Source organism: Leopardus geoffroyi, chromosome A3 (assembly GCF_018350155.1).
Source record: "Leopardus geoffroyi isolate Oge1 chromosome A3, O.geoffroyi_Oge1_pat1.0, whole genome shotgun sequence".
Lineage (NCBI taxonomy): Eukaryota > Metazoa > Chordata > Mammalia > Carnivora > Felidae > Leopardus > Leopardus geoffroyi.
In genome coordinates, this window is record NC_059336.1 from 15845559 (window position 1) to 15857724 (window position 12166).

General features: G+C 45.5%; 2 long non-coding RNA genes across 3 annotated transcripts; one reads left to right on the top strand and one right to left on the bottom strand.

The window, feature by feature from the left end:
* Positions 1-352: 352 nt before the first annotated feature.
* Positions 353-5313, bottom strand: LOC123580153. Its single transcript, XR_006703148.1, has 3 exons — positions 4941-5313; positions 4181-4335; positions 353-454 (listed from the first exon to the last, which is right to left on the bottom strand). It is a non-coding gene; the product is annotated as an uncharacterized LOC123580153 (long non-coding RNA).
* On the top strand, positions 1953-10165 carry LOC123580152. 2 transcript variants are annotated; one of them, XR_006703146.1, is made up of 3 exons: positions 1953-3863; positions 7785-7857; positions 9532-10165. It is a non-coding gene; the product is annotated as an uncharacterized LOC123580152 (long non-coding RNA). The 2 variants fall into 2 exon arrangements; XR_006703147.1 differs by lacking the exon at positions 7785-7857 and having other exon boundaries at positions 1956-3863.
* The last annotated feature ends 2001 nt before the right edge of the window (positions 10166-12166 follow it).

The window sequence follows — 12166 nt, forward strand, 5'->3', positions numbered from 1 at the left end:
GGACTGAGAGAGTTTCACCCTCCCAGCTGCACTGACCCAAAAGCTTGTGACCCGAAATCTTTGTGATTTGGGGGGGATTCTATCTCGGGTGCAGGTGACCCATATGCCAAGTCCCAAAGCAGATCCGCTGAGAAGCTTCAACTGAATGATCATACTTGGAGGCAGGAATCTGGCACATCCTGGGCTCCTTTCTATATTTCCATTCTGATTCCTTTGGGAAGCAAATGGGAGCAATTCTTCTCATTAACTCCAAACGCAGCCCTTCGTGGGTACCACGTGCTGCGGTGGACAGAAGGAAAGCCATCCACACAAAGGCTGACCTCTCCATCCCGTCTGGCTCCCTGGAACTGGAGGAAGATGAGACAAAGTGGACTTCCTGAGGTCCGTCCCAGAATTTATTTAATCTGCAGGATCCCAAAGCTCGGCGGGGCTGCATCAGAATCACCTGAGGAGCCTGTTGAAAGCAGTGATGCAAGGTTCTGATTCTAGAGTAGTGGATGTCAACCTTGGCTACCCATTAGAATCACCAGGGAAGCCTTTAAAAAACAAAATGGGGGCGCCTGGGTGGCGCAGTCGGTTAAGCGTCCGACTTCGGCTCAGGTCACGATCTCGCGGTCCGTGAGTTTGAGCCCCGCGTCAGGCTCTGGGCTGATGGCTCGGAGCCTGGAGCCTGTTTCCGATTCTGTGTCTCCCTCTCTCTCTGCCCCTCCCCTGTTCATGCTCTCTCTCTGTCCCAAAAATAAATAAACGTTGAAAAAAAAAATTAAAAAAAAAAAAAATGGCAGAGTAGGCATGTTATGGACTGAATGTCATCCCCAAATTCCTGTGTTGAAACCTCACCCATCTCCTGTCAATGTAATGGCATTAAGAGGTGGAGCCTTCGGGAGGCCTGACCTTAGATGAGGCCAGGAGGGAGGAGCCCTTTAATGGGATTAGTGCCCTTACAAGACTCACCCGAGAGCTGTGCTTCCTGTATCTGCTCTCTGCCTTGTGAGGGTACAATAAGAAGCTGGCAGTCTGCAACCTAGAAGGGGGGTCCTCGCCAGAACCTGCCCATGCCAGCACCCTGATCTTGGACTTCCAGCCTCCAGGAAGGTAAGAAAGAAATTCCTGTTGTTTATTATAAGCCACCCAGACTGTAATGTTTCTGTTAGAGCAATCCAAACTACTGCTCAGACAAGGCGCTCCGAGCTCCCCCAGAGAAACATTGAGAAAGCAAGCAGACACTATCAGAACGAACTTTGTCAGAACTCTGGAAAACCGTCAAGGTTTATAGCAACCGAGTGAATGCTGAACGAAGGAAAAAGCAACTTGAAAACGGCTCAGTGCAAACAGGGGTGCCGTCTGAGGCAGAGTTGTGAACAGCCCGGCTGAGTGTTGAAGGAACGCCCCAGCACAGAGGCAGTCTGCAAATACTGGGTGGTGTGTGTGTGTGTGTGTGTGTGTGTGCACGTGATTGACGTATAGTTTGTACATCATGTTATATTAGCTTCAGATGTGCAACATAGTGATTCACCGTCTCTAATACGTTATTCTGTGCTCACAAGTGTAGCTACCCTCTGTCACCAGACATCACTCTTAAGATACCGTTGACTCTATTCCCTATGCTGTGCCTTTCATCCCTGTGACTTATTCATCCCATGACTGGAAGCCTGTACCCTCCAGTCCCCTTCACCCGTTGTGCCCATCTCCTTCCTCTCTGGCAACGACCACTTCTGAGAGGTGTGTTTTGTTTTGTTTTTAAAGTTTATTTATTTGAGAGCGAGAGAGAGCACCAGCAGGGGAGGGGCAGAGAGAGAGGGAGATAGAGGATTCCAAGCCGGTTCCATGTTGTCAGCCCCAACACAGGGCTCGAACCCATTAACTGTGAGATCATGACCTGAGCCGAAATCAAGAGTCGGACACTTAACTGACTGAGCCACCCAAGGCACCCCTTGTTTGTTTTGTTTTTGTTCCTGGTGTTCAAGGAAATCTCTGTCAAGACTCCGTGGAGCATGAGCTAAAGGAACAGAGACATCAGTGACTTCATGTGAGTTTATGTTCATTTGCTACAGCAGCGGTAGGAAGCTAACGCAGTGCTCATTGAACGTTAGCTCTGGCCATTGGGGAAGAACTTCAGCTCCATGTTACCTGTGGTCAGTGTGTTCAGTAAATTCTGATCACAATAAACATAATGGATACGAGAACTCGCCAGAAGCGATATAGCAGGAGGTCTGTTCCTTTTCTGCTTAACGGTTGGTATCGGAAGCATCTGAAAGTACTTTGTTCAGTTTTTTAAAAAAATCTGTAATTCTGAACCAGTTACTTTATTCCGCGGTGCAGGCCTGATTCCACACTTTGGCGAAAGTTAGTAATTTTTTAACAGGTAGAGGCGGCGGTGAAATGGAACACACCTCAGGTCGGAAGTCTGAAAGTTGGGCCCTGGTCTCAGCTCCACCTCTATCTGGCCGTGTGACTTAGGTCATCTTGCCTCCTCTCTTTGGGTTTTGTTTTCCCCATTCAGAAAATGAAGGAATTAGATCAATAATAACTCCCATGTGTCAAATGCCTACAATGCACAATTTATACATATGGTCTCATCTTTGCACTTAAAAACTGTGCAAGGTATCATCCCCATTTTATAGTTGAGAAAACTGAGAGGCCCAGAGAGGTTAAGTGACTTTCCCAAGGTCACAGAGTATCAGGCAGAGCTGTGATTTAAAACCAGGACTGTTTGACTCTTTTTGATAAGCCCCTCTACCTTTCCACGTTTTGGAGGTCGACACTGTCTTCACAGAACATGCTTATGAGGCACCTGCTTTTCTCCGTATATCATAGTGAGGATGATGGGTCTCTCTAGCTTCCCACTTGAGGGGTCTGGAACCTGGTCCATCTCTTGTGTTTCTGAGAACCTCTGATTCAGCCCCTCAGAGACTTCCCTCACAACCATGTATCCCTCCTCTCACCTCTAACAGACACTACGAGGTGCTGAACCAATGTCTGGCCTCTCCTTTTTACTTAGTAACAGAATCCTAATTTTGTTCGAATAAAATGTACCCACTTAAAAATACCTGCCCGCATTCCCTTGCAGGTGCACCCTTACAGGTGGTCCCCTGACCCAGTTCTGACCAATGAGATGTAAGTGGACGTTTGGGTGGGGATTCTTGGGAATCTATCTTCTTCATACTAAAAGGTGGGAGAAGTCAGCAAGCCTAAGGCACAAATTGCCTTTGTTTTCATCCTCGCCTGGAACATAGGTGAGGTTTCTGGAAGTGGAGCAGCCATCTTGTGACTATGAGGGTGAGTGCCACCTGCTAAGGATAGCAGAGCCGGAAGACCGAAGAAACTTCTTTGTAATCGGTCCTCTGTACCAGCCTGGATTGCCTAGACTTCTTGTCACATGAGAAAAATAAAGCTTTATTTGGTCAGATTTCTGTTCTGTCAACTTCATACCATCCTAACTGACAGGTTCTCTGAGAAAAGTCTCTCCTCTGCCCTGTAGGCCTGACATGTGGCCTTAATAGGCACCTGTGGTGACTCAAAAATAGATCAGGGGGAAGAGAAATTGGCCATGGCTGTGATTCTGAACTTGCTGAGCCATCACCTGTTCAATCCATGCTCTGAAGAAGAGTCTGTTAATTACACTCTCCTTGGCCAGCCAGAGCACAGGAGGCTGCGTCCGTGTGTTCTCAGGGAAGCTCAAATATAGCTCAGGCTCCTTCACTGCTTTTGCTGAGTGTGCAGCTTCTGCGTGTCTGGCAGCCCCAGCGAAGCATGGAGAAGCTTTTCCCGGGAGGTTAGAGTCTGAAGAAGGTGCTAGAAAACAGGGATGCTGGCAAGGTCTGGCTCAAGGAAACAAGATCTTCCCTCCCGCCTTCTGCAAGGTGAGCATTACACCTCCTAGTTAGCAGGTGACAAAACTTGCTTCAAGTCCAAACTGAGGCTCAGAGACTGAAGTGGCCGTGTGTCAGTCTGAGCATTTGGTTGTATGCAAAGAAGCGGACTCTGCGTAGCTGGAGGGAAAAAATAGTTTGGGGGAAGAATATGGGATGGCTCTCAGAATTTCAGGCGAAGCTGAGAAACCAACTTGAACAAAGGGAACCATAGTTCCAGGTGGTCTGGATAGCAGAATTCCAGCATTGGGATGACGTAGCTTCGATCATGGGCCCACGCCACAATTAAAGAGGGCAGGATGCCTTACCTGACCATCTTTCTAGATGGTGCTGGAAAAGGTGGTTTTCCTGGGGCTCCTGCCTGGCTCATTCGGTGGAGTGTGCAGCTCTTGACCTTGAGGTCGTGAGTTCCAGCCCCACATCAGGTGTAGAGATTGCTTAAATAAATAAATTTTCTAAAAATCTAGAAAAGAAAAAGAAAAGTCGTTTTCCTAAAGCTACCACAGGGTTCAAGTACCAGAATAATGCCAGAGAATGTTGGGCGGCAACACAAAACAAAAAAATGTCCATGGCAGGTAGTATAGAATTGGTCAAGGGGATGGGTTTGGGGAGCTGGCTGACTTTAGTTAAAATCTTAGCTCTGCTCTTTGGCCAAACCCATTAACCTCTTAAGCCTCAATTTCCTCCTCTGTGTGTAATGAGGATGAGTCATATTCAGATCTACTAGAACATACGATTTTGTCCCCCACCCCCTCCAAATGTTCTATCCCCAGCACCTAGCCGAGTGCATGCTTGCAGCTGATGCTAAGTACATATTTATGGAAGGAGTGAATGAACTCTACATTTGTCCCAGAATACCTCTTATGTAGGAAGCTATTTGGTTGAAAATATAACGTGATAGGTGCTTGAAGTGGAAAGTGAGCACCCCTGCTGCCTCACTGCCTCCCTCCGGGGAGGGAGGGGAAGGAGGAGAAATCTAGGCAGACGCCCCGAGGTAGATAAAAGGACATCCACTCTGCAGACTCTTCCCCCGACACTCCCCACCAGCACGCTGACCTGCTTACTCACTTCAGTCACTCTGCCCTCGTCCTCACAAGCGAGGCTCTTTCGCTGAAAACAACAATCCCACGTTGAGCGCAGGATAGATTCATTCTAGCAATCTCCAGGACTTCCTGGCATAATGTTGGCGTGTTAAACACTACTGATAGGTTTGATGGGTTAAGAAGGCTAAAGTCACCACACCCCTGCGTTTCCCAGTGAACAAACAGAACAAAATCACAGCCCTGGAGAATGTGTGCATTGTTAAAACAAAACACACACCCAGCAGGACATCGCTGGTGAAATGAATGCATTGCGACTTTCTCAGTCATGTTTTCATTCGCTAGTCTCAACGAGATGAAATTCCGAGTAGTTTTGTTCCCCAGGGCTACTGTAGAAATACAAAGCAGAAAAGAAAGAGACCAACTTTGAAGAAGTAAGGATATTGATATCCTTGGTCCCTCTAATAATCAGCACCTTTGCTATACTCATTGTCACCCTCAGAAGCTCCGCCGTCACCATGCTCCCCAATTACCACCACCACCACCACCATTTTCTTCCCCATAAAAATTCTCATCAGCATTGTTATCACTACCTAGTAAATGACACTGGGGCCCCACCCAGATGCCCTTCACTAGGCCGGTGTACTCATCCCCCAGCTGCTGTGAGAGTTGGTTGCTCACAGCTCACGGCCACTCCCTTCTGACAATTCACCTCAGCCAGTGGAACTGCCTTGACAGGAAATGCCTGGGAATCTGTGCCCCTGAAGACCTGTGCCCCTGTGTACCCAATGACCAACTAACTGGATGTACAGTCCCCCACTGCCTTGCCTCAGGCTGGGACAACCCTCTTTGGAATTAGGCAGTGGCTAGACTGGAGCTGCACCCATATTTTTTTTGCCTACCTCTCTCCCTAGTCGTATTCTCCTTCCCTCACCCCCTCAAAGGCTTCACCCCAGAGATCCCTCAATAAGTCACTTGTACTGGCCAGCTCTAGCTCATGGGGGTCAACTGCACACTTTCTTCCCAACTCTGTGCTGAGTGACATTGCGTTGATAGCTTGGAATCAGACATGGTGGGAGTACTTACACCATGGAAGCTGGCAAAAACACTTTTGTTATTGTTCATTTTGAAGTGCTAGTTGTTAAATATTTACTGCATACCACCAGGCACAGGTCGGCCACACAATTCCAAACGTTTGTTGGAATGCCAGCTCTAAGTTGTCACTTGAGGGGCTGAGGTAGATTCCTACCCCTGGGGGGACTTATCCATAGGCTACCAGTGGTGTATGAATTATGTGTTGAGAAAAAAATGGCTTAGGTCAGCAGGTGTCTCGTGGAATTGGGTAATCAATAAGTTGTGACCAGTTGGCAAGGAGAATTGAATAATGCTAATAATCGTAGCTGTCGTTTATTGAATACTAAGTTAAATTTGTGTTGTGCTAAGCACTTTGCATGAATTATTCTTGTGTAAGTCTTATAATACCCCTTGCAGGAATATCATCACCCCATTTTATCAGATTGAACAAGCTCAAGAGGTAAAATCCTTGCCTAAGGCCACATAGCTTATTGGTGCAAGCATTGGGATTTGACCCCCAGTCTTTCTGACTCCAGAGCCTGTATTCATAGCCACTCGTGAAACAGATCTGGGGGCCCAGATAGGCAAAAGCCACAGGCGCAGTGATGATAAGAATGAGTAGAAACTAGATTAAGGTGAATGTGCTCATCAGGACACCTTGGTTTCAAGTTGAAAAAACTAAACTTGAATCAGCTTCAAGAAAAAAGGATTCTTCACTGGCTCAAGTCTATCCTTAGGAGGAGCAAAACTAAGGCGGGCCTTAGGGCTGACTGGAAGAAGAGCCTAGAATCCAAAACCGTGCAGTTCTCTCTCTCTCTCTCTCTCTCTCTCTCTCTCTCTCTCTCTCCTTTCCCTTTCCCCCCTCTCCCCTTTGTTTCTCTTTGCATCCTGGCTGGACACATCCTAGGGAAAGGCTTTCCCAGCTACCCTGGGCCTTTGTTACTATTCAATTGCAGAGGGTAGTTGTCCAAGGCATCCACAGGGTGGTGGGATCCTGAACCCGGAATTCATGCCAGGTGACTCTCTGATCAGTGAGGAGACACAGAGCTTATGACGATGAAAAACCTTATGGAGAGTGGGTAGTCGCCACAGCTTCCCCATGATTATAATTCCCATACTTGACCACAGTTCTTCCCAAGCAGCAGATAGCGTGAAGTGGAAGAGAGAGAGCGTAGGTTTGGTGTCACAGAGATCTAATTTCACACGGTGGCTTTCCCGTGCCACCCCGTACTTTGCCTGAGAGATAGCTGATGGTTAACCGGCAGTGTGGCTTCGGGCAAGTCCCTTCACTTCTCCGAATCTGAATTTGCCCACGTGGGATGTGGAGATGATCATCACGCTTAGTTGGCAGCATTGTGAATGTTACACGAGTGAGGTGTAAGCAGAGACGGTGCTTGGTTAGTGTTCGTTCCCACATCCACTCGCTTTCCCAACAGAACCAATCCTCCTTTGTTAGGTCGTTTCTGACTAGGCTGGTGGGGTGGCCTCTACTCTTACCCAGGGATACAGGGGAAAGGGAAATGTATTATATGAAAACTATCCAGACAAGGCCCTAATTCTTTGCTCTGCCAGCAGTTACATAAATCCCAAAGTCATCTCTATCTTTCCCCGCCGCCCTGGCTAGCCTCCAGACCAATTAAACATTGATGGTGTAGCTATACTTATCTCCATCTCCCTCTCCCAATCAAGGCTTGGACATCAATTCTCTCTTTCAAATAAAAAATTTAACCCTCACATTTTTGGATTCTTCGGTTTATGAAGCACTTCCAGATTCGCTGACTTCACATACTTATTATAGGAGTTAAAGCAATATGGAAAGGTACAAAGAAGGCAGTGAGAAAGTCAAGTGATCAAGGTCAACAGCACGAAGGGTAAGTCATGTTGATATTATGTGCCCCTGCTATGATGTGATAGGAAGAGCACATCACTCCCCCCAAACCTATAATCTCAGTCTAATCATGAGGAAGTGGGAGACTAGCGAAAATGGAAGATATTCTACAAAATGAAGTGACCGCTACTCTTTGAAAATGTCAAGACTATGAAAGACAAGGAAAGAGTGAGAACCTGTCATAGGCCAGAGGAGACGTGACATCTGAATGCAAGATGGTATCCTGGTTTGGAAACTGGGACAGAAAAAAGGACATCAGTGGAAAAATTGGACAATCCGAATGAAGTCTGTAGTGTAGTTAATCATATTATGCATATTACCCAGTTAATTTCATTTTGATAAATGTACCGTGCTTATGTAAGGATGTTAACATTAGAGCAAGTTAGGTGAAGAATAAGTGAGATGGTACTTTTTGCTCTATCTTTGCAACTCTTCTGTAAATCTACAATTATTTCAAATTTAAAAGTCGAAAAACAAAACCAAAAACACCTGAGATTTGCATAATTCAAATGAGATGAATGTCATGCCCAACATCTTTCAATGCGTGTACACAGATAATCAGAAATAGTTTTATCAAAATTGTTTCATATTATAAAACTCTTCTTTAATTTTGAGAGATATTTCATATATTTGACTGGGATTTAATAGAATTTTTGTAGATGAAAGAATATCTGAACTTTAGATAGCTCTTTTTCCACCAAAAACAATATTAGCTCATCAAAGATCCCTCCAGAAAACATCAAGAGGTTGCAGCCATCATCATCTTTAACTACATATTTCAATTTCAGATAGCAACTACCTGCAGTGAAACATTGGCAGTTTTTAAAAAGTTTTTAATGTTTATTTATTTTTGAGAGAAAGAAAGAGAGTGAGAGTGGGGGAGGGGCAGAGAGAGAGGGAGACACAGAATCCGAAGCAGGCTCCAGGCTCTGAGCTGTCAGCAAAGAGCCCAATGCGGGGCTTGGACTCACAAATCAAGAGATCATGACCTGAGCCGAAGCTGGACGCCCAACCAACTGAGCCACCCAGGCGCCCCGAAACATTGGCACTGTTATGCTTTTCCCCATCCCTTCTCCCCAAACTTCCCATTTTGCATTAGTTATGTTATTATGTTTACATTGTTGAGTGAAACAGTTAGAGGTTGCTTTTAGTCATGAGTTACAGAAAACAGTAGCTTAAATAAACAAGTAGTGAAGAGTTAGACAGTCACTGCCTCAGGTTCAGGACCTCAAGAATATCAGGATTGGGGTCTCTGCAAGTCTCTTGGGGTTTTCCTCATAATTACAAAACAGCTGCTGCAGCTCCAGCCACCATGTCTCTATTTCACTAAAAGAAGGAGAAAATGACTCTATCAACAAAGCTTTCCACAAATTCTTAGTCTATATCTCATTGGCCGTAACTGTGTTATATGCCACCCCTGGCAGTACGAGAGGCTAGGAAATGTGGGATTTTTTTTTTTTTTTTTTTTTTTACTAGGTACATTTGATGGACCCAATCTAAATTGGTATTTCTTAGTAAGGAAGGAAGAGCTGCTAATTCTCACAGTTATTTTTTTCTTATTCTATATTTAGGCATATTTAATACTTACAGGTAATCTTATATACCAAAGCTTCTTTGTACCTAAATTTTTTATTTTGATCCACTTCTTGGTTGGCAGGGTTTCATTGTCAGGGATGAGCTGAGGCTCAGGAAGCAGCCACGAAAACCTGCCTTGCACCCCCTCTCATTTCTCCACTGCGCTGGAATCGGACTCTAAATGGAAAGAGGGAGTCAAGAGGGCCCCAACCTGGCTCCCTCATCCGGGCAGAAGCTGTCCCTTTAAAAGAGAGAGGAGGCAGAGTTGGCTTACTGCTGCCAGAAGAGGCTGACTGACAGCCAGTGTGCTCCCGGGAGGCCTGATGTCATCGCCAGTGAGCAACAAGGCATCTGACTGGCAGCAGAATGAGGAGTCCAGGAGCCTTGGCTGTGACTGCGGGGGAGGGGGGGGGGTGTCTGCACAGCACCCACCGAGCAGGCATTTAAAGTTGCAGGAATTGGGTCCATCCCAGGCTCTTCAGGGCCCCTCTCTCAGCCTTACCTATCAAGCAGGGCTTCTCTCCATTCTCTCCATCCTTGGAACGGGGGCGTCCTGCCTGCAAGACCAGACTCCCGTTCCAGCACTGGAACCACCTCCCGAGTGCCAGGTCCGGACCATACCTGGCTCTCAAGTGCATGCTCTCCTTCCCTCCTCCCCTCTGATGATGAACTTGACACTATTTTTTTTTCTAATTATAAAGGTAATACAGGCATTGTAAAAAAAAAAAAAAAAAAAAAAAAGGAAGGAAGGAAAGAAAGTACCAGTTGACTCCTGTACGTTGCTGATGCCCACGCAGTTGAAAATCACATATAGGGGCGCCTGAGTGGCGCAGTCGGTTAAGCGTCCGACTTCAGCCAGGTCACGATCTCGCGGTCCGTGAGTTCGAGCCCCGCGTCAGGCTCTGGGCTGATGGCTCAGAGCCTGGAGCCTGTTTCCGATTCTGTGTCTCCCTCTCTCTCTGCCCCTCCCCCGTTCATGCTCTGTCCCAAAAATAAATAAACGTTGAAAAAAAAAAAAAAAAAAGAGGGGCGCCTGGGTGGCGCAGTCGGTTAAGGGTCCGACTTCAGCCAGGTCACGATCTCGCGGTCCGTGAGTTCGAGCCCCGCGTCGGGCTCTGGGCTGATGGCTCAGAGCCTGGAGCCTGTTTCCGATTCTGTGTCTCCCTCTCTCTCTGCCCCTCCCCCGTTCATGCTCTGTCTCTCTCTGTCCCAAAAATAAATAAACGTTGAAAAAAAAAAAAGAAAATCACATATAACTTTTGACTCCCCCAAAACTTAACTGCTAATAGCCTACTGTTGACTGGAAGCCTTATTGATAACATAAATGGTTAATTAACAGTTCTTTTGCATGTCGTCTATATTATATACTGGATTCTTACAATAAAGTGAGCTGGAGAAAAAGTGTTATTAAGAAAATCATAAAAAAAGAGGAAATGTACACTATGAGACTGTATATATGGGGAAAAATCTGCGTCTAAGTGCACCTGTGCAGTTCACGGTCAACTGTACAGAACACTGTAAAGAATAAAGTGAAAATTATGCTTAGCCACAATCACTGCTAACATTCTTCTGTTCTTTTTCTTTAGGGCTTTTTCTATACATTTATGTATTTTTTTTCTTTTTTAGAGAAACCTAACTTATATAAAGCACTTATATTAACGTTTTAATTATACAGCTGGATTAATATTTAGGTATGCATCCACCAGCGTCAGCCAACCCAGATCAAGATCTAGCACATTTCCTGTACCCTAGCAGGCTTCCCAATTGACAACCCCTTCCCTTGATCTTGATCACTGCTCTGGTCTTTCCTACTTTTGAACTTCATAAAAATGGTATAGATGCATTTTTAAAATTAAAACGGGACATAGCTGTTTTACATTTTTTTTTTCAGTGAGTATATCATGAATATTTCCCTGTCATAATTTTTTCCAGATTTCTTTTTAATGACTGTATTTTGTCATACTATTCTACAGGATGTATTTAATTATCCTTCACTTCTTACACAATTAAGTTTATTTCTGAATTTTTACTATTTCAAACGGTACTATGTAGAACGTCACTTTCATACTTTTCCGGAACACCAGTTTTTATGCCCTTCTACTTTTCACTATAGGATAGTGAGCTGGTTCAGAGCACGGGTTTTGGAGTGAGAGAGATGAGGGTTTCAGCCCCCGCCTGTCACTCGATAGGCTTGAATTTGTGCAATTTTCGACAAATTTTGTTGAGCCTCAGTTTCCCCGCCTGAAAATGGACGTGGCAATCCCCATCTCACCATATGTGGCTGCAAGGTCTGTTTGAGGTTTAAGTGTAAAGAGCTTAGCATATTGCCTGGCACAGACTGAACACCCAGTAAATGTTAAGCGGCTATTATTCATCTTTGTATTCACTTCTAATTATTTCCTTAGGAAAGTTTCCTAGAAGTAGAATCACAGGACCCAAGAGTGCTTGTCTTTGGGGTTTTTAATGCAGCCTCTGCCAAATTGCCCTCCAGATAAGCTGTGCCAACACACAGAACTACCAGCTGGGCGTGAGATTGCCCCTCCACCACCTCAGTAATGAGTATCGCCATAAAAAAGAGAGTGAGAAAGAAGGAAAGAACAAAGAGAAGGAAAAAGAAAAAAGAAACCTTGCCAATCAGATAAGGGGGGGAAATCTCTTATTGTTTTGCGTCTAGTGAGATTGATCATTTCCTTTCCTTGTATTGGCCACCTGTTTTT